The following is a 22,705-nucleotide window of genomic DNA, read 5'->3' on the forward strand; positions in this document are numbered from 1 at the left end:
CTACATCTAACAAGAAGTTGTTCAAAATAACTCAAAGTTATCAGGATTTGAAATTGAAAAGTGGGTTGAAAAGAAGATTTACACCCTTAGCTATCAATAGCCTTGTCTCAAGTATATATATATTTTCCCTTGGGACATTAGTTATTGAAAAAATTAAGTCACTATTATTAGGAAGGCATCTTATTAATTAATATTTTCTAAATATACAATACATTAGTTTAAAAGTTCATAGATATGCTCTATACATCAATAAATATATATATATAATGTAATAGAAGTATGTAATATAAAAATGTGGATACCACTTTAGAATATTTGTACTCAATTTACAAAAGCATAAAAGTTCTTATTTCCACACAAACATTTTCAGGCTGGAAATGGATATTAAAACTTATTTGAGAAAGATTCAATAATGAAAGAGGAAAAAAATCCTGGGAGTTTCCAAAGATAGAAAACGGATGTAAGTCCTCAAAGTAATTTCTTACAAAGTCATTAAAACTATCAGAAAAGGTAATAGAAGAAGAAGAAGAAGAAGAAGAAGAAGAAGAAGAAGAAGAAGAAGAAGGAGGAGGAGGAGGAGGAGGAGGAGGAGGAGGAGGAGGAGGAGGAGGAGGAGGAGGAGGAGGAGGAGAAAAAGAGAGAGAGAGAAAGAAAGAGAAAGAAAGAAAAGGTAACTGCACCATCTTCAAACTTAGTTTCTTTGCAAGTCCTCCTCTTGTTGATAGGTCTATTTTTGTAGTCACATTGTACAGTAGTGAGAAAAAAAGATGGGTGAACTGATTAAATTCAAGATCACTTAGGTGTGGAAACCTAATTACCATTTGGAATACATAGCCATGAGGTTCAGGGATGTTGTAAGTCTCTAGGTTAGAGGTATAGACTGGGTAGGGGATCAGAATTATAGCTTAATGTATTTCCTTTGATTTGCACACAATTGGATTCCAAATGCTTTACACTAGTATCCTTAAAACAATTGACATTAATATCATTTTACTGTTACCACCACCACCATCAATAACAACAAAACATGTATGGGATACTGTAAAATGTCTAATGTAAAACAAACACATGACATATGTCAGGTTTTAGACTAGGTCTCTCCAGTTTCAATCCTCATGATTTTCAACAATGTCAGTAGCGCCCAAATTATTCTGCAAAGACTTAAGGATGTTCAGGAAATCCTTTAGGCACTGTTATGATGATGGAAGGCAGGAAGTTTATTATAATTAACATAATTCTACTCCCTGGTCATTTTTACAAGCAAAATCCTCATTTATATTAGGTTCTAATTTTCCCATTACAAATTCTGAAATTAAGGACACTATCTGTTTCTGATGGTATATAGTAGCTTAATTTTTGTAAGTGCTACTTCTCTAGATACTACAATCTCCTTGCAGAAATTAAATGAATGGGTCCAAAGATATGTGTTAGGTATGAATTTCCTAATATTTAGGAACAAAATGAGAACTTAGAGACAATGATAAGAAAATGAATAATGCATCCATATCTAATGAGGTTTTTCAAGAAATATAAATATCTCAGAAGAAAAATATGCCATTTAAGTTGCTTATTTTTAGCATAAAATAAATAGAACCTTAATAAAATTGCATTAATAAATATACGTACCCTGGACTTTATACAGTACTTACCTAAAATATTCTGATTGGCACTCATAAAAAATTATGAGGATTTTATCTTCTATCTGTATTGACAGAATTTTTGAGCTAAATTCCATTGAGCAACATACCTAAAGCAAAAATATGATCAGTGTTTGAATATATCCTTTAAGTTTACTAAACTTAGAAAGGCATAATTCCTCATTTCACACAAATATTATTTAGGCAGCAAGTGGATATTAAAACTGCCAATTTTAGAAATATTCAACAATGGCTGAAAAATACTGGCATTTTCAAAGATAAGATAAGGATTAAATCTCTGAAGCATGCTCTTATGAAGTCATTAAAAGTAACAAAACAGGTGACTCTATCACCCTCAAATGCAGTTCATTTGCAAATCTCCAATAAAATGTTTTTATATAAATCTTTACGTTCTCTTTAAAATTAATATCAGAGAAACTATCTGCTTTTACTAGATTATCTTTTAAAATGGGAGACATAGAAAATCAGTAAATGAGGTTATATTACTAATTAGCATATTGTCTCCACTACCTATAGTACACTACAAAAAAATGTGGCTTCCATTTTATCACATAGATGAAACAGTTATCTTTCAGGGTTTGAAATTTCTGTGATCTTTATGCTTAATAAGCTCAGTAAAAGGCATTCAAATTACATCACTTTTGTCTTGGAAGTTAAATTGGGAAATATTGCATTCTCTGAGATGATAAACTCTGCAGAAGATAAATTATCATGAGAAATAGTTTTAATTGATTTACCATAATAAAAGTTATGTGACTTTGAAGTGCAAATGACACATTAAAATGAATCTACAGTATGTTGATAATAAAGTGGCTTCTTTGTTAATGGAATTACTGACACTGCAGATGCTTTCAGGAGTGATGTCTTCTACTGTTAATCAAGAGACTTCAATGTAAAAATGAATGTGCTGTTTATTTAAATCCCAGCCCATCTTACTTCTTGCCTCAGAGTAGTTCGATACTAAGGTCGGAAAAATGGAGATCCTGGTCATCACAGAGTCAATATTATTTTGGCTGTCCCACTTCTGCTTTTTCCTGGACATCCTGACTGCAATCTCAAGGTCTCCCTGTGTGTGTAAATCAGAAAGACTGTCAGAAGAGGCAAATGATAAAGTCCATGATGGAGTTCAGGATGAGATGCCTCTACGAATATGTAGATGAGTAAATTTTTTCTCACATATAAACCTTAACAGTATATGTTCCAAAAGTTTCAAAACAAGAATATTTAAAGGAAATTAGTGAATATTTTAGAGTTTTTATAAAGACAGGAATAAAGCATTTCAAATTTTCATGATAGTGCAGTAAAAAACTTTTAGATAAAGTAACTATGATAGGGGGCTTTAACTACCTTCATCTGGATCATCTGTACTTTGTAACTGATTAAGATCTTCTTTCCAGCTTCTGTTTTAACTCAGCCAAAAGACCCAGGGGGCAAAGCATCTCGTGATGGGAACCGAAACTACCACCTCAAGCTATAATGACTGCCCTGGTATCAGCAAGACCTTATATGATTAGACCCCAAGACAATGATTGACCTGACCTTTACTGTTCCCCGCGTGAACCCACTGACCATTGTCCTACATTGTCCTTGTGTAACCTAGATGTATTTTGAGCACTTTAGAGATAGGCTTTGGGACATTAGTCCACTGTCTTGCTGATGTCGACCTCACTGAAATATATTCCTTTCTCATTTCGCTACCACTGTCTCTCTACTTTTAGATTTTTCAGCGACAAGTGGCAGCATTTGGTTTGTTTGGGACCCTCAGACGAGGGGCTCTATGAGTCATAGTCTATGACTCTTCTTCTATTATCTTCTACAAAAAAATCCATTTTACTTAAGTGTCAAAGTAGTCTGAGCACTATTCTTGTTTGATTTATTTGCCAATCATTGTGTTAATCATATAACTAATCAGTTACCAGTATATGATCCTACTTAATCAGTAACAGACCATAGAAGTAAAGTTTAGTACTCTCAACCTTGGTTTTGTAACTGAAAAGAAAATTAAAATCTCCTGCTGTTCTCATCTTCCAAGAATTGTGATTTGGCTGAAGAGGTGTGGAATGAGATGAGACAGGAATACGGAAATACACTATGGTTGTTTCAATGAAAGGCTCACTGAGTGTTAACGGAACAGCAAAGAATCCGCAAGATTAAACATCAGTTTACTTGCTCCAGGAAATTCTGAAAAAGAATCATTTAGTGATATAAAGAGGGTTACTATCAATAGAAATTATAAATGGGAGAGCCATAAAATCCAACAACGATGTATTTAATACCTACCTCTGACTGCCATTCATGTAATCTTATGTCTCAAGAATTAATACCTCTTATTTAATAAATTCTTTATACTAAATTTAATATAGTGTTCACTCACCCTATATTATTTAAACTGATAGTGTGAATTATAAAATTCTGTTTTAAAGACTCAATTGCAAAAAAGAAGAAAAAACACAAGTTTTGTAAGTAACATAGCTACTTGAGATAAAAATTTTACCTCCTTATGTGAATAGATTCCAAGAGAAGCTGGAGTAAAAAGAGTAATGCTTATTCTATAACAGTAAAATAGCTACAAAGGGAAAACAGTACAAAAATATATTATTGTAATATATTATAATATTATATATAATATATTATATAATATTATAATATATAAAGACTATGTAACAGTAATTTTCTTAGAGCCATTTTCAAACCAGCAATATAATTTCTAGGAATACAGTATTTCAAACAAACAAATTTCAAAAGCTGGGAAAAGCAAATATTTGATATTTCAATATAGAATTGTTTCTAAGGATATGTTCTTTCCTAAGGATATTATTTTGTAATTTTTAAAAGTCCTGTTAATCTACATTTTGATAATTCAATCATACTGATAGAATTTATTCTTCGAAGACTTATTATTTCATCCCAAAAAAACCACTGAGCTCTGGTTTAAAATCACACAGGCAAACATCAGAAGTTTTCGAACATGCATTCATTTACCAATTTGCACCACTCATGCATTCTTTATCCTTTCAACCTGGAAAGCTTCTATCTGATTTTTTTTAGTGGCTGTTTAAACAAAAATAGATGTTTATCTCTTTAAAATTTTGCCAGGAAGCTGTCACTTTCCCATTTACTCAAGAGATGTTGTGACAGAATGTGTCAGCTTCTCACACAAATGAAAAGAGATATAGACCTGTATTTACTTTAGCTGAAAAATAAGTAGTCATCAATTCAGAGAAAAGTGTTTTCCCATCTGAAAAGATGAAGTAAATAGGAGTGGTTGGGAGAAGTAAGTATTTCCTAATACATAAAAGGCAGATGTAAACCAAACATACAACGCTGGTCCTCATCCTGGAAGTGCATAATCTCATGGTATGCAGAAGCTGGTGCTTCACTATGTGTCTTTTTCAGTACTTGATTTTTTTTTAAATGATAAATGTTTATGCAGTAAATGTTTAACCTTCCTACGATCTCTCCTATGCAATCTACAAGACTCAGAAATTTAAATGGAAATATGCAAAAGTCATCTTTAAGACACAGTTTTAAGAATCATAACAGATGCAAAACAAACATAATTGGTAGAGATTGGCCTCAAACTTTGTACTCTAACAAGGTACTTGAATTTATAATAATGATGTCACTAGACACTGAACATTAAACATATGTTTACTATATATATTTTATGATAATATTTTATTTTTATGAATATCCTAGAATGAAATTTTATTAAAAATGATACCCAATGCACTGAAATTAACAATACTGACACTGAACGAAAGAAGATGGGCAAGGATAGGCTTTTGCTCTAAAGTGATTAGAGTTGTGCAGTTAAGTTGAAGGCAACCACCTTTTAATAGATAAGAGGGAGCAACCCAGATAAGAGAAGAAAATGAAGTTAGGCATTTGGGGTATAACTACCTATCTCTGACTGGATGTTTGAACTCTGTAGATTTAACTACATGATACTTAAATTCTCTGGCTCTGGTTTCCTGTCTGTTAAATGGAGCAAAATGAAATCTATTTTATAGGATTTCTGGGGCATGTGATAGCTCATTTGGTTAAGCATCTGATTCTTAATTTCGGCTCAGGTCACGATCTCAGGGTTGTGAGATCGAGGCCTGTGTCTGGCTCTGTGCTGGGTATGGAGCCTGCTTAAGATTCTCTCCCTCTGCCCCTTCCTGCTTGTTCACTCTCTCTCTTTCTCTGTCTCTCTAAAACAAACAAACAAACAAACAAACAAAAAACAAATAGAATTTGTGTGAGAATTTCTATGAATCTAAAATGCATTTCTTATATTTAATATATATGAAAATTTCAATTATACAGCTATTTATATTTTCAATTCAATTAATAATTCAGTGAGCGTTTAGGGGTACAACTTGAATGTCTTAATTTCTCTCTCTCCCTTTAATCTAGGAAAGAAAAAAAGAAAGAAAAGGAAGGAAAGAAAGAAGGGAGGGAGGAAGAGAAAGACGGAGGGAAGGAGGGAGGGATGAAGGGAAGAAAATAAGCAAGGTAGCGACCGTTTCCCAAAGTGGTATATATGAATTTTAGGTATCATAAAAGTCATCTCAGGGATACTTGAGATTTCCATATGAATATTTGACTTTCATGCTTCCATTTAAATATTAAACTAAAAATTAATGTTAGCATTAAAATATTGTTCACAATCACTGAAATCTAAGCATTAGTAAATAATTTTAGCATTCCTGTCTTTATATTCATGATCTCATTAGCCCCATATCACAATATTTTTCATGTTGTTTGTTAATGAGAAAATGACAGGAATATTTAATACAAAAATAGAAACTCATTATTAAATGAAAGCAAAGTGATATATTGATCCACTACAATAAAGTTCTGTAATAGCTAAAATAGAAGTGGTAAAATGATTCATTTAGAGTGAACACATGGAACACATCAGTATGGGCACGCCAAACATGGGCATGACAACATGGAAGTCACACCATATTCATAGTTTGAATGAGGTTTTAATTTAAACCCCAAATACTTATTTTTCATTACCTTAATTTTATTTTTTTCTAGTTTGTATTATTCTGTACTTTTGATTGCATGTAAATTATTTTGTTTCTATTTTCATTACATTTTTATGTATATGGTTCCATAATACTTCTAAAGAAAAAATAATTTTTTGCCAACTCCCACATATTTTGTACCTCTTAGAGGCAACTAATTTCAACTATCAGAGCTATTTTTTTTTTGGTATTTTCCTCCATGTTTATAAAAATATACGTATATTGTCTATTTTTTCTTTCAAATTTTAATGTTTCTCTATTACCTTCTACTACGTAAGGTAAGAATTCAGCTCTTTAGTATACTCCCACCTCATCAATTCTCATTCTTTGAGTTGTCAGATATATTAAATAAAATATAGGATAGCCAGCTAAATTTGAATTTAAGGTAAAATAAGGTAGAAAAGCTGAACATATTTTAGCATAAAATGTTTTAAATCCTGTTTACTTATACAAAAAAATTGTTTACCTGAAATTAAAATTTAAGCGATCATCCTGTATTTTATTTGCCACCCCTACCCCTCTTCAATCTTTCAACATTATTATGTAAGCATTTGATGAGGGCATCATTCATTGGGGACACAACTGTGATCCTGTGAACTAGTCATAGATAAGCTATTATATTTGCTGTGATTATTATAACCTTTCTTGCACAACCTTCTGTTTTCTCTGAAATTCTCCTCTTAAATTCTTAATTTGTGTAGATTTTACACCTAGCCTAAATCTTCTTTTAGTTCCCTCACATATCTTAAGTATTCGTTAAGTATTTCATCACTTAGAAATACTTACAAATGTTTCTTCTCTACCATTTTGGACACCTAACATAAATACAGATGCTTCCTTCATTATCACTCTGGGGGCTTACTTTCCCATTTTCTTAGATAGACCCCCTTTTTCCTAGATAAACTCTCATGTTATTTTCCTGATTCACTCCATTTTAGGGGAGAATCTGTTTTGGTAGCTTTCTGAGATTGGGTGCATGAGATGTACTTTTTTTGAGATCTTGCATGTCTGAAATGTTATTTTGCTAACCTTACATTTAATAGACCACCTTGCTATGGAACTATAGGTTTGAAGGATTTTCATTATGAACTATGAAGGCCCTCCATCATAGCAGAGATCAGAGAAGAATGTACTCTTTAGAGACAAAGCGTGACTTGGTGAGATTTTTGTTTGTCATTGTTACTGCTTTCAACTGAGTGTATTTCCTATCTCTGCACAGCTTGGGCAGCAGGAAGCTAAAACTTAACTCTTTGAGGTCTGAGAAGATAGACACCAAGACAGGCAAATAGCTAGAAATTTATTAGGCATTTCATAGAATCAAAAAGTGTGAACACAAAGTCTATGTATAAATCATACCCAAATACTTACTTGACTGACCACCAAATTATGCTACTGCAGAGGAATACTCTGGAAGATAGAGTAAAAAGGGAGTAGGTTAAAATAAGCAGCAGAACTGAACAAAAATTGAGAATCCTTTGAAAAGGATAACAGAATTGGAGTCACTGTTGCATCTTATCTACAATGATCATTTTTAACCAATATTTTATAGTCATGCAAATAAATTGAAATAAGATCTAATAGAGTAAAAATTAGCCTATAGAAACTGATTCAAATCAGTCCCCACAGATGGTGGACATAGCAAATGAAACTATCAAAACAGGTTTTACAAGTATATTCAAATAATCAAAGGAAAAGCCTAGAGAGGACAGATGATTTTAAAAGAGACAGAGAAACTATAAAAAATGGAAATGCTAAAGCTGATCAATACAATAACTGAAATAAAATACTTGTCAGATTGTTTTGACAGAGACTAAAAATGGCAGAAGAAAGAATAGGTATTCTGAAGATATAGCAAAAGAAATTATTCAATCTTGAAAACAGAGGGAATAGATTTAAGAAAACTAAAAATGAGTCTTGGAGACACATAAGAAAATATCAGGTAGTAAAAAATAAGTGAAATTTGAATCTCAGAGTGAGAGGAGACAGAAAAGGAGGCAGAAATAAAATTGAAAAAATAATGACATAAAGTTTCTCTAAGTAAAAGTAAAACAGGAAAAACTCACTCTTCAGTATAGCTGAAGGGGGAGTTATAAAGAGAACATCTTGAAAGCAGCTAGAAATAAACACTTCAGAAACAACAAAAACCCTTTACTATAGGAGAAAACAATATAAGTAATGGCTGATTCTCATTACAATTATAACACAACATGATATCCTACATATTAAAAAAATAACCTGCCAACCAAAATTTGTTTGTCCAGCAAATTTATTTTTTAATGAAATTATACAAAGACATGTTCATATAAACCAAAACTTAAAGAAATTAATCACCAGCAGACCTGCACTATAGGAATTGCTGAAGTTCTTCAAGTTGTAGAAAATCACCCTAGATGGCAAGATGCATATGAATGAAAAGTACTGAAATGCTGGAACTGGTAAGTATGTGGGAAAATACACACACACACACACTTTCATCTTTTTCCCCCTGGAACTGTGACCTGTTAAAAACAAAATTGTAGCATTATATCATCACCACCCATGGATATAATACATATGAAAACATTATCAATAGACTAAAGGTATAAAAGGAAATAAAGTCATTACAAGTACACTTCAAATATCTTATCAAAAATAATTCAATAGGGATCCCTGGGTGGCGCAGCGGTTTGGCGCCTGCCTTTGGCCCAGGGCGCGATCCTGGAGACCCGGGATCGAATCCCACATCGGGCTCCCGGTGCATGGAGCCTGCTTCTCCCTCTGCCTATGTCTCTGCCTCTCTCTCTCTCTCTCTCTCTCTCTGTGTGTGACTATCATAAACTAAAAAAATAATAATAATAATAATTCAATAATAACTGTAAAAAGATTGCAATAAGTTAAAGAAGTATATTTTAATTCCCCAAACAATCATAAAAACTAATATAATAGATTCAGGTAGAATGTCAGCAAGGAATTAAAAAAGAATATTACAGTTTTTGACTAACACAATATAAGTTAAGAAAGAAGAGTCAGAGAAGCAATAACAAAAGCAAAAGCAAAAACAAAAACAAAAAAGCAAATGAACTGAAGGCAAAAGGGAAAACAAATACCAAAATATCAGAGTTTAAAATAAATACAATCATATTATGATTACATTAAATGTAAGTTCACCAGACATTCCAGTCAAAATGCTCAGATTAAAATCAAAAGGCTGAGATGAGGTAAAGACAACCACAATTAGATAAAAAAAAAAAAAAAAAAAACTAGACCAAAAATAATCTGTAGTAATGTGCAAACCATCTTCAAATAATTGCCACCAAAATTGAAAAATATACACTCTTTATAAGTGATATGGGATATTAACCAACATAAATCATATTTTAGTCCATAAGTAACACAACCACCATGACAACAAACAACAAACAAGGACAATCTATGCTGTCTACAGAATAAACAGTTCAAATATATGAACTTAAGTGAGTTGAATGTAAAAATGAAAAACATACCTTAAAAAAAAGAAAGCCTAACAAAAATTGGAGTAAATTGATATCAGAAAAATAAAACTTAAATACAAGGAATATTACTAGAGACAATAATGCAGAACACTTCATCATGATAAATTAATATATTTCCTAAAGATATAATAATTCTAAACATAGATATACATTGTAACTGAGCTTTAAAATACACAAAATAAACACCAACAAAACTAAAAGAACATAAACATAATTATAATCAGAAATTTTAATGCACTTGGTTCAGTAACTGTTAAAAAAAACTAGACCAAAAAAAATATCTGTAGTAATATATAAACCATCTTCAACTAATTGCCACATGAATTGGATGATATACACTCTTTTGAGGTGAAATGAGATATTAACCAATATAGATCATATTTTAGTCCATAAAAAAGCTTTATTCAATTTAAAAGGATCAAAATCATATGGAGTATGTTCCCTGAGCCAAACAGGATTTTTTTTTCTTTCCTTCTTTCTTTTTCTTTTTTTTTTTTCCAAACAGGATTAAGTTTGAAATTAGGAATTTGAAAAGAGTTCTAAATATTTGGAAATTAAACAAGATATTTCCAAAAAACTCATGAGTCAAATAAAAAATAAAAAGGAAAATTAGACAATATCTTGAATGATAATAAAAACTCTGAACATATCCAAATTTGTGGTATAAAACTGAAGCAATTATTAGGGGGTACGTCACAATTTTAAATGCTCTTATTAGAAAGGAAAAGTAGTCCAAAACCAAAACTCTACGCTTACACCTCAGGAGTATAGAAAAAGAAGAACACTTTAAGATCAAAATAAGTATGGGGAAAGAAAACATAGAGTGAATATCAATTAAATAGAAAAGGTAAGAAATAAAATCAATAAAACTTAAAGGTGTTTATTTGAAAATATCAACAAAATTAATATACTTGTAATTATACTAAATGAAGAAATGACAGAAAAGGCCCCGTTGTTTATAAACTACCTACTTTGCGATATTTTGTTATAGCAGCCCTAAGATATTCAACTCTGCTGAAGCTGTTCATTTTTAAATGAGTCCTGTGCATTATTAAATATGAAAAACAGTGACATAGAATGATGCTTCCTAACCAGTTTTGGGAGCGACCATAAGGGGTCAAACACATTTTCACAGCAGTAACAAAAACTCTTGCAGCTTAGTTCTGGCCAGCTGTTTAATGAGGGCAGCTATAAACTTCAGACTACATAAATGTGGTGCATTAGTCTTCTTCAGGATCTTCGTATATTCATGTCTTCCATAAATCTTCTATTCCAAGCTGTTCAAATTACCTCCCAAAGAGAAAATATGAGTTGTCCAACTTCAAACAGTTCATGGATAATAATGACTGTTGTAAAATGAGTGTTTGAAAGTGACTGGAAAGAATATACAGAGATTTTTAGGATGAAATCAAACGTAAAACAGCTCAGTGGTGAATAAAAATTTCCTAACGCGATCTTATTGTGAAAATAAACTTGATGTGGGGAACACAATTAACTAGATATTTTCAATTTTTCTGATTCTATTCAAAAATTTTCTCAGGTATTCTCAACTGATCTAATGACCTCAGAAACCTCCCAAAGATTGTTGAGGAAAAAGAGTGAAGAGAAAGGGAACAGAAGCAGACAGGCTCTGATACTCCACTTCAGGTTTAAACAGGAAATCCAGTTTTATCTATTTATGCACTATTCTGAGATGCATTATAAGGTTATTTCTAAATATAAGTACTAGGTCAAAACTTTTTGAAAAATACTATGTTTATCATCAAACAAATATTTACCTGAATTCCTAATTTTTGAATATCTAAAAAGTAAGAATAAAGTTTATTATTTTCCAATTTTGTTGATGCTTATATATAAGGAATCAAATAACTAATCAGATGTTTCTGATGTCTTTCTAGTTTTCACATCTTTGTGGATTGACTTGATGTAAAAACAAGACATCTGAAGACAGCTTTTGTAATTTCTTTTTCTACTTTATTGTATCATTCAAATTTATGCCCTGTTGGCTAGACCTCTAAATTTTTGTACCTCACAACATTTTATAAATCTCTATTAGTTTGAATTTACTGAATATATTTAGAACATCTTATTGGACTGAAGAATAAAAGTACCAGTTAAATTCAAACCAGACAGCCAAAGGAGAGACATAATCATAAGTACATAAAGAATAAAATAAATAGATGCAAATAAAGAAATTGCAATATATTTTAACATGCTATGGATATAAAATGGCTTTTTATTGAGTGGTACAATGATAGCATACATTATCGTATATTTAAATTGTCTTATGTTATTCTTGGTACATTTGCATTAAACAGTCATGAAGTATGTGTCTGAAATTTCTGTAAAAATCAGCAAAATTAAATTGCCAAGAGCATCATAAAGATCAAACTGTGCATCTGCTTTTAATAAATACTGACCCTACTTCTGAGGGTAATAATTTAATGTCTTAAATTTTCCTGAATACATATTTATGTATATACATTTATGAAGACATGATAATAGTTTATTCAAATTAAATAAAAAATTATCAACAATTATTCTGCAATTTTCCATCACAGAAAAAGAATGTTGAGAGAAAGCTACTTAATAATTGATGTGGTTACTACATTTTCAAATGAATAGAAAAATGAGGTGAGGTCCAACAGAGGAAGTAAAAGAAACATGTAATGGTTAAGCAAGTAGAAAGAAATTGCCTTGATTTTTGGCTTATAATCTTAGACTATGATTATAAGATCAAGCTAGTTCAAAGATCCAAATGGCTATGTCATATAAATGAGTTGTATTGCGTCATGCTCACAGGATTTAAGATGCAGTTCATTCCCTTTACCACACATAGACATGTTCTGAGTCTACCAACCTATCTATTATACTCTCCAGCCTTTTAAGAGATTCAACTTCAGTGGTTTACTTAGAATAGACAGATCTCAGATAGAGAGAACCCATGCCCTGGCCTCACAACTCACAATAGTCAAGGATAATTTGTAAATCTAAACTCTTGAAACTGAATGCATTTTAGGTTAGGGGTAATATATTAGAGATATTCAGAAAATCTAAGTGCTTGTGAAAACTTATTATTGTATGCCAACCTCACTAGAGGTTCCAATTTGCTCTCTAGGTCACCCCAAAGAAATTCTCCCTATGGGATTTTGCCTTTAGAGAGACAAAGTGAATGGATTCTGTTGAAATATTCATTAAATTAAAAGGCTTCATTTACTATTCTAAAAGCAATTAATCAGTTTTCTTCATTCTCCATAGTACAGTACTAGCTACTACTCCACTAAAGCGCATTACTGCTCTAGGGAAAATGCAATGTATTGCAACAAAAATTGATAAGGTCTGTTAAGAAAGTTAGTTACAGACATAACAAAGTTAAATTTTTATAGGAACATAGGAAACTTTGAAACTGCCTGATTAATAAAATTGCTTGCAGATATCAAATGAAAATTTTTAAAAAATAAAGAAAAAGAAAACATGGTTACTATGGATACCTTTGAAGGGTTTGAAATGTATTCACTATAACTTAAATCGAAGTGTAAGGAAAGACAATTTCTAAAAAATGTAAGAGTAAATGTTAATTTTATTTAGGAAAGTCCCCCTGCAAATATTTGTAACAGTGATAACAGCAAGTCCTCTTGATCATTAAGAGGATGCCAATTTCTCTAAAATGTCTTTATGTTCACATATTTGTGATTATTCTGGTAACAACATGTGAAGCACATCAATCCTAGCTGAACATAGCCCAGGTCAATAGTTACACTATGTTGTAAACCAAAGATATATTCCTTTGACAGTATTTCAGTACAATATATAAATCACTGTATGGTTTTAACATCATACATAATGAAAAATTAATGCATTTTTGTTAATTTAAGCAGAAATTTTAAACATAAGACTGTAATTTAAAATTTTTGAATAAAGATAAGATATATCCACAGAAATATGTAAATACCTGTATATATATGTGTGTATGTATAAATGTTTATGTACATCCACAGAAATATGTAAATATCTGTATTTATATGTGTATGTACATAAATGTTTATGTACATCCATGTATTTATATATTTCTGTATGTCTACATATATTTATATTCCTCACAATAGAAGTAGACCAAAGGAAAGCAGAGATGATACAAAGAGAGTTATCTTAAAGTACAAGATACCTAAACTCTATTTGATACTATAATAAAATTTTACTCAACTTATTTTTATTACAAATAGCCAGTTTATCACAGATCAGTCCACCACCACAGAGAATAGCTGAACAAATCACTCAACAGACTGTGTGCTGTCCTGTATTGTCTATTTTCACAAGTACCTAAAAGGCACTTATTCTTCCTTGAAACCGGTAAACATACCTTGTAAATCCAATCAATTTCTTTGAGGTAAGTGAATTAAATGAACAACCACTAAATTTCATATATTTAGAAACTTTAAATCCTTTGATAAGGTTACTTCCAAAAGACTTCTTAAAATGTGAGTTAACATAGAATTAATCACAGGGGAAAATCTGAGATGATGAAAGAATTGACTTTAGAAAGTAAACAAAATCAAGCACTTCCTAAATAAAATCAGTCTATCAAGAGCTTTCTAAATCAAATGAAAAAGTGGGTGCACAGGTAAATGTTGGGAAGCGGTGAACTTAAAATGGTGGAGTCGAGTCTCTCCACTCAGAACATCTGCATGGAAATCCAAGTTCTGGCATGAACTAGCTGCACTGCACAATCCTGGGTCATCTATCAAACTCTCAAGACCTCAGTTTTCACAGCTATGAAATAGGGTAATAACAATATCTTTCTTGTGAATGAAACAAAGTGTCTTTAATATGCTACACACTGTACTTGGCATGCAAGGAGTACACATTAATGCTACCTTTATACCTTTCATGGTATTATTCAAGATTTTGTTTTGTTTTGTTTTTTAACACCATATAAGGTACTAAAATAGAAAAAGTCACAGGAGAGCTTTATCACATTGTCTGTACAGGCAAAAATATATGGACCAGGGTTTGGAAAATAATTGGCAACAGAAGAACCAAAATGTTTTCAAACACAAAGATATTATACTCAGCTCTCAATTATAATAGCCCAAAGAGTCAACTCAACAGTCACTAAGTGAACTATTGTTAATTAAATGCTGACCTACCTATAATGAACGAGGTGGTGTCATGTTCATTATCCTACTTCACTTGATAACAACCTGTGACACGAGCATTATGGTTCTCACCTTTCAAAAAACTGGGGCTCAAAGAGCTTAAGTGACTTGTCGAAGATCATAAATTCAGGAATAGCAAACCTAGGATTTATATAGTTTTTTCTTTTGACTACATCACAATAATTCCAGCTATTATAACAGAGCTAAAAGAAGGTGGATAGTACTTAGGGAATCCTTTGAAATATTTCATGAAAATACTATAAAATTGTTTCCCAATTTTGGCACATGCACTTTCCAATGCCTGAAATGTTACTCTTCTCTCAGAGGGACTGAGACAAGAATGAGACTAGTGAGGCACTTGCCCAGGTGCAAAATTCAAGGGAGTTCAAAAAAACCTGAGACAAATAACATTCTAATGATATATTTTTAACAACCAAAATTAGTGGAAAAAATCCATGATGAAATATATATCAGAATTTTAAATAGGGACAAGATCAACTAGACCACACAGGAACTGAGATAAAAGGGAAAAATAAATCAGTAATATTGTTTAACTTCTGTTCCTTCACCAAGTCTAGCTTAGACATTATTTACAGTCAAAATCATCAGACTGGTGTAGATGCTGCATCTCCAAGTTCTCATTGAATCCTAGGCTGACCTCTCCAGCCAGACTTATCCACTCTACAACAGTGTACTAGTTATCTATTTCTGTATAACAAAAAAATCAAACGTTAGTAGCTTAACACAACAAAAAAATATTCTCTCTCAAATTCAATGGGTCAGAAATTTGGGAATAGTTTAGCTGACTTCTGACTTAGAGAAAATGTAGCTGTCATCTGGTGAAAGTTTGCCTGGGGCTAGATGATCAACTTCCAAAATGGTTGATTCACATAGCCATTGGCAGACAGCCTCAGGTCCTGACTACGTGGATTTCTTAATGGAGTTGCTGGAGTGTTTTCTTGACAGGACTTTTAGCTTCCAATAGAGTGAGCAAACCCAGAGAGAGAGCAAGAATGAAGCTGCTCGACCTTTTACCACCTAATCTCCAATCTCACACCATCACTTCTACAGTACTCTATTCTTGAAACATGAGTACAGAGGAGTACAAACTCAAGGCAGAGGTGAATTTGGCTCCACTTCTTAAAGCGAAGAAGATCAAAGAATTTTTGGAAGTATTTTACTTTTTTAAAGATTTTATTTATTTGACAGACAGGAGCACAAGCAGGTGGAGCAGCAGACAGCGGGAGAGGGAGAAGCAGATTTCCTGCTGAGCATAGAGCCCAACCTGGGGCTCGATCTCAGGACCTTGGGATCATGGTCTGAGCTGAAGGCAGATGCTTAACCAACTGAGCCACCCTGGTGCCCCTGAAAGTATTTTAAATGTACCCTAAAGAGTTACCCATTACTTGACTATCTCTGACACTAGACTGTAAACTTTGTGGGAACAGAGACCATGATGAACTATTTGCCATTCGATCTCCAAGACTTCTTCCTAGATCATGCCTGACACACAGAACATTCTCAATAAATAATTTTTCAGCCATTGGTAGAATTAATGAAGACACTAATCAACAATAACAGGTAAAATATTTTGATTTAAAAAGCCATAACATGGGATGCCTGGGTGGCTCAGTGGTTGAGTGTGTCTGCCTTTGGCTCAGGTCGTGGTTCTGGGGTCCGGGAATTGTTCCTCATCAGGCTCCTTGCAGGAGCCTGCTTCTCCCTCTGCCTATGTCTCTACCGTTCTCTGTGTCTCTCATGAATAAAGAAATAAAATATTTTTTTAAAAGCCATAAAATGACATGAGATAGATAAGATTCCAAAGGAAAATATCATCTGACTCTGATCTTGAGAGATAAAATAGGTATATCAAAAGTTTTGACATCATAAGTAAAAAGAGCTACCTAAGAAACATAAACTTCCACTAATTTTGCACATTAAAAAAAAATTCCTAGAGCTTAAAAGGGATAATCTGAGGGAAGAAAAGTCAATTGAAGTACTGTTATTTTGAAGTTTTAATATAGACTTAAAAAAAAATCTGATTTCCGGGATCCCTGGGTGGCACAGCAGTTTGGCACCTGCCTTTGGCCCAGGGTGTGATCCTGGAGACCCGGGATCGAATCCCACGTCGGGCTCCCGGTGCATGGAGCCTGCTTCTCCCTCTGCCTGTGTCTCTGCCTCTCTCTCTCTCTCTGTGTGTGACTATCATGAATAAATAAATAAAATCTTTAAAAAAAAATCTGATTTCCCTGGAATTAAATTCTTCTAGGGTAGGACTGGGAAATAAATAAATAAATAAATAAATAAATAAATAAATAAATAAATAAACAAACACACACACACACACACACACACACACACCTAATATATACGTGGTATATTTAATCTAAATATATACTTTTTTCTATTGTAGCATATTGTTATAAAATAGAAGTAAAATACAGAGACCCAGAGAGATTTTCCAAATTTATGAAAACACACTTGCAGTAATAGGAAATTAGAAATTATTTTTCCTCTTTTTTTAAGCTTTTATGATAATTAGTGAATATTCAGAGTTGCAAATATTATGAGCATTTTGTTATATATGTTTGGTTGTGCTATTTTTAGCATCTATAGTTCATAATGTACATTTATTCAACATTTATCATTTCGATTTTTTAAAATTATGATGAAAAATACCAACATATTTCATATTTGAAAACATTAATGTGAAATAATTTTAATTTGAATAGTACTGATTTAATAAATGAATCTGTGCTCACAGTAAATGATTTTAAATTAATAGATCAAAATTTCTCAAAAGTGTGGTTTGTGGACCTCCTGCTACTCCTGGGGTGGCGGTGGGGGGGCATTGGAATTGACTTCCTTTCAGGAAGTCCTTGAAATAAAAAATACTTTCATAATAATTATTCTATGATGTTGTTTTCCTTTTCACTATGCTGATATTTGAGCAGATGGTGCCAAAACAGTGATGGCTTAAATTGTTTTTCCCACAGTATAAATCAAGGCAATGACATCAGATTCTGATAGTAGTTATTATTTTCTTCATCACCATGAACTTGTAGGAAAAAAAAAATCCAGTTTCACCTAAGAATGTGTTGGTAAACTAGTAAGTGTTCTTAATCTCATTAAATTATACCTTTGGGGTGCTTAGGTAGCTCAGTCGGTTAAGCATCTGCCTTTGGCTCAGGCTCCTGGGATCGAGCCCCCACATTAGGCTCCCTGCTCAGTGGGGAGTCTGCTTTTCCCTCTGCTGTTCCCCTATTTGTGTGCTCTCTCTCTCTGTTAAATAAATAAAATATTTTTTTAATTTATACTTTTAATTACATCTTTTTAATATTCTGTTTAACAAAATGAGAACTGTGCTGAAAACACTTTGGCTGCATACCAAAGTATGACTGTTTTGAGGAAAAGCACCTGTTTCTCTCAGTTATGGGCTGAATTAGCCATTTTTATCAAAAACATCATCCTTAATTGAAAGAGGAACTGAGAAGGAACCTATGGATATTCAGACTTGGGCATTTGGTAGACAGTTTCTTGACAATAAACAAAAAAGTCTGTTAGTCATAAAAAACAAATAATAGTATTAATTGCAGATGATAAAAGTCAAATTTTCAAGTGAAAATACAAGTTTCAAAAACCTATATCTGCCCTCCTGAGCTTAACAGATTCAGAAGAATTATGATATTGCAGCTGCAAATAATGAATAGTATTTTTTATTATATTATGAGATATTTCAACATTTAGGAGATCTGCATAACTCCATAAACCAATTTTTTTTTCCAAAATAACAAAGTGCAGTTAACAAATCATGCTTGGGAAAAAATGTGTTCAAAACATAAAATAGACCCATAACTTCAAAGTACATAAAGATTATTAAGATGATTCATATTCCACATAAATTACCATTTATTAAATTTGGTATAGTAGCAAGTAAGAATAGCCACAATTATCTGAAAAGACAATTAAATTAAGTCTCCCTTCTCCAAATATAGATCTTGTGAGGTTGGATTATTGTCATATCCTTCAACCAACCAAGCACCCAACCAACCAACCAGATTTCAATAAGTTGAAAGGAAGAGGTGTAAAATCCAGTTGTCTTATGTGAAGTCAGATTTTAAAGGGATTTGCCAAACAATGGAACTTTTCTTACTAACTCTTCTGAGAAAATTATTTTTATCAGTGTATATTACTTATGTTAATGTATGGAGGATTTATATTGGTGTTTCAAAATAATAAATACATATATTATAAATTTCATTTTTAATTTCTTCCATGATAAATATTAATAGATATAAACCACATAAATAATAGTTCTTCAGGGTCTTGATAAATTTTAATAGTGTAAAGGAGTTCTCAGACCAATATTTGAGAACTATTTCCATAAATTATTTAAAATAGAGACCAATTAGTTTAAAACAAACAGAACTAAAGGGAAAAAACACACTTCAAAAGACTTGATTTACTTTATAATGATACTGTTAGCTAAAGCAAATTGTACTTTGAGCCACATATGAAAGCAAACCTAGGAGACTGTATAGTCCAGGTCAATGTATATGAAGTAACTCAAGAATAAATACTTGGGGTTTGATGGAATTAATTTACTACCCTTAAGTGTCATCCCTGATTGTAACATTGCATCTCTCTCTAGTGTCTCTTGCTATATAAGAATATATTTGGAGTGCTCTAAATGCGCACAAGAATATTCATGTCTTATTTCAAGTAGATCTAATAAATTGATATAAGAAAAATAATTTTATATCTCAGAATGAAGTTCATCTTAATAATTCACACTGTCATAAATGATGTGGTACTTATATATTGAATTTTATTGTTTGCAGTTTTGAGCTTGATTCCTCAAAACTTCAAACTGCTTCCTTTGCCCTGGAGCACTGACTTAATAAAAATGTGATCACCATATAGGTAGCAATCTTTTATTTGAATGCAGTGACTTTTATATGAATGCATGTCATGAGAGAAACTAATCTGTTTATTACAGAGGGAATTAATTAACAAAAAAACAAATGAAAATTACTATAGAGTGAAATATTGTAATATTTGGGTTTACTAATCTGATAAAATGGAATTGATAATTTTGCTCAAGTTATACCCTGAGCCTTCAGCTAGCCTCTAATTATATCAGAGTGCACTTAAACGTAACCTGTTTAAACTGTGTGTTTGTGAGCTACATTGAGCAATATGAATGACTTTGGAAACAAATTTACATAATACATTTTTTTACATAATACATTTTGATATATTTCTGTCCCCCTCTCTTTGTCTTCATAAGGCAAAAATTACCTAGCTGAGTGACAAGAATGTATCTCTTAACTGAAAAGTTCACCAACTTCATTGAATTTCCAAAAAATGTATAAAACTATTCTAAAGCATGCACTGAAATAAAGTAAGAAAATGTTTGAACACTTTCTTTGTTAGTAGTGTGCCCGTAGTAAAAAATAAAACAAAATAGTCAAGGTAAACAGTTCAGACATCATGTGTCCTTAATGCATCTTTATATTGAGTACCTAACTCAGAAATTAATCTCGATTTGATTTACCCTGATTTTGATATTATAAATTATGATATACTCTTTAATATTCTCTGAAAAAAATAGCATCTAGGTATATTCCAACATTTCAATACACTTTATTTGAGATTTTATAACATTAGCTTTATGATGCTATTTCCTTTTTAATTATCTGAAGCATTTATTCACGTGTTGTAAATAATTCGATTATAGGTCCATTCCCAAATACTGTTTTTATTTTCTTACCTTCCATAAACATCTCAACCTCAATGCTTAGGTATCTGAAGTATGTCCTATGTATTTATAGTTATCTTGAAAGGAAGGGCAATAAATTGTGATCTCATATAAGGCATTTAGGTACCATAGTCCAAAGCAGTCTGAAGCCATATTTTAACATACACCTACACAAACCTGCTTTAGCCTGGCTTCCTCTCATCTCCCCCAGATACCACATTCATTCTTATTTTATGCTTTTGCTTATTTATCCTTTTCCTCCAATGAACTTCCTCCCGGCTCCCATCTTCCATGTCAAGCTATAAATCCTATTTAACATTTTCTTGTTGATTTCAAGGTGAAGTGATTATTCCTTTCTACATTTTAAAACTACTTTATGATTTACTTATCTATACATAGCCTATATATTAAATATATTTGAATTATTAAAGGTTAGAGGTAAAACTTTATAGTTAAATCCCACTTTTGCTACACAAATACACAAATAGCCATCAATGGCCACAATGGTTCACACCAACCGGTATCCAAGCCTTCCACCAGCGCTCTGGCCCACCTCAACACTGACTCAGGGCTTCGACATGTGACTTACTTTGATCAAAGGAGCAGCAGCCACTAAAGTAGTCTCATCATATTGGATTCTTGCTATTTTCATAAGAACTTGCCTATTTCGTCTGCTGGAAGGATGTGAGTGCAGAACCAAGTAACTCTATCTTATAGAAAGGGAGAAGAAATGTGTGGGAAATATCAGAAAGGGAGACAGAACGTAAAGACTGCTAACTCTGGGAAACGAACTAGGGGTGGTGGAAGGGGAGGAGGGCGGGGGGTGGGAGTGAATGGGTGACGGGCACTGGGGGTTATTCTGTATGTTAGTAAATTGAACACCAAAAAAAAAAAAAAAAAAAAAAAGAAAGCTGACTGCCAGATGCTTCACCTTCCAACTTGTAACCAGTGCATCCCCAGTCATGTAAATGAGCCCTTGCAAGACCAAAAGATAGTCCAGCATTAATTATTGAACTGCTATCTTGTGTGCCAAATAAATGTTTGTTTTGAGCCACTGAGTGTCGACATACTTTGTTACGCAAAATTATTATGACATTAAAAAACTGATACACGGGCAGCCCGGGGGGGTTCAGTGGTTTAGCGCCGCCTTCAGCCCGGGTTGTGATCCTAGGAACCTGGGGATCAAGTCCCACGTCTGGCCCCCTGCGTGGAGCCTGCTTCTCCCTGTCTGTGTCTCTGCCACTTTCTTTTGTGCTCTGTGTATCTCATGAATAAATAAATTAAAAATCTTAAAAAAAATGATACACAATCCATAAAACCCAAACACAGTAGCCTCCCAGTACTTTGCCCATGTTCCAAACTTAATGGGTAATTCTAGATAATGCTTAAAAATGACTCCAATGCATTCCTACACTAGTTGGAAATAATAAGTGAAGGGAGTTGGCTTCTTTGCACACAACTGCAATAGGCTAAGTAAAGGGCTAAGTAATTTCATTTTATTCCATTTACTCCTTGCCACAAATATGTGAAGTGGTTGCAAAAAAGAAATTATACGTAATGAAATTGAGGCTTAGAGAAATTTAATCTAGGTAGTACACAAAGTTTGAAAAAGGCTTAA

At 32.5% G+C, this 22,705-nt stretch overlaps 1 long non-coding RNA gene across 2 annotated transcripts in view; it reads right to left on the bottom strand.

Annotated features, from left to right (window-relative positions):
• LOC111091751 overlaps positions 1-21,824 on the bottom strand; it is a 117,590-nt gene extending 95,766 nt beyond the window's left edge. Inside the window, exons 1-5 of one of the 2 annotated variants that reach the window (XR_005376025.1) lie at positions 21,677-21,824; positions 9,019-9,177; positions 8,048-8,086; positions 2,595-2,724; positions 1,650-1,747 (exon numbers count right to left, since the gene is read on the bottom strand). This is a non-coding gene — a long non-coding RNA (uncharacterized LOC111091751). The remainder of the gene's footprint in view (positions 1-1,649; positions 1,748-2,594; positions 2,725-8,047; positions 8,087-9,018; positions 9,178-21,676) is intronic. The other variant, XR_005376026.1, reaches the window with a different exon arrangement.
• Positions 21,825-22,705: the final 881 nt, after the last annotated feature.

This window comes from Canis lupus, chromosome 22 (genome assembly GCF_011100685.1).
Source record: "Canis lupus familiaris isolate Mischka breed German Shepherd chromosome 22, alternate assembly UU_Cfam_GSD_1.0, whole genome shotgun sequence".
NCBI lineage: Eukaryota > Metazoa > Chordata > Mammalia > Carnivora > Canidae > Canis > Canis lupus.